Consider the following 690-nt stretch of genomic DNA (forward strand, 5'->3'; position numbering starts at 1 on the left):
ATAGATAGTGAATAGCTGATGATATCGCCCAATTATGTTACAGTTGGAGAAGCGTGCAACGTGAGTCGCAAATCTTGGTGTCGCTGGGGCTCCAATGTCGCGTGCGAGTAACCCGTGTTACGCCAAACAACAGTAGACAGTTGAGAGGCATTGGTATTGCAACACCGGGGAAGGGGGGTAGGAGGGTGAAGAATTGCGGCCTGAACTACGTCGTCCGTATTCTTTTCTCTTGTTCTCTGTTATACGAACGTACTTGCTTGAGAAGAATAAAAATGATGTAATGGTGTATATAACCATATACAACAGAAGTCTAGGCAAAGGACAAATAGCAAGAAATGATAAATCACTGAAATGGACAGGAACATGAGAAAGAGACAGTTAATAAAATGAGTAGGAGAATGACTGGACAAAGAAAATTGAGGAAAAGGGAAAAATCAGTAAATGAATAAACAAATAGAGGAATAAATAATAAAGATAAAATATTAAAAGTAGTAGACATTTTAAAGAACATAATCATGCAGGTACTTTCACCTCTTTAACTTCACGCCTTCACTGAGATGATTATCAACCATCAAGTCTGTTAACGGGATTCGGTTATTTGAGAGGGCGTGAATGGACGCCTTCCTCTTTAATAATGGGTTGTGCGATATATGTGCTATCGTTCTGCCTCGACGAACTATATCATTTCAG

This window comes from Penaeus monodon, chromosome 21 (genome assembly GCF_015228065.2).
Source record: "Penaeus monodon isolate SGIC_2016 chromosome 21, NSTDA_Pmon_1, whole genome shotgun sequence".
In the NCBI taxonomy this organism is placed as follows: Eukaryota; Metazoa; Arthropoda; class Malacostraca; order Decapoda; family Penaeidae; genus Penaeus; species Penaeus monodon.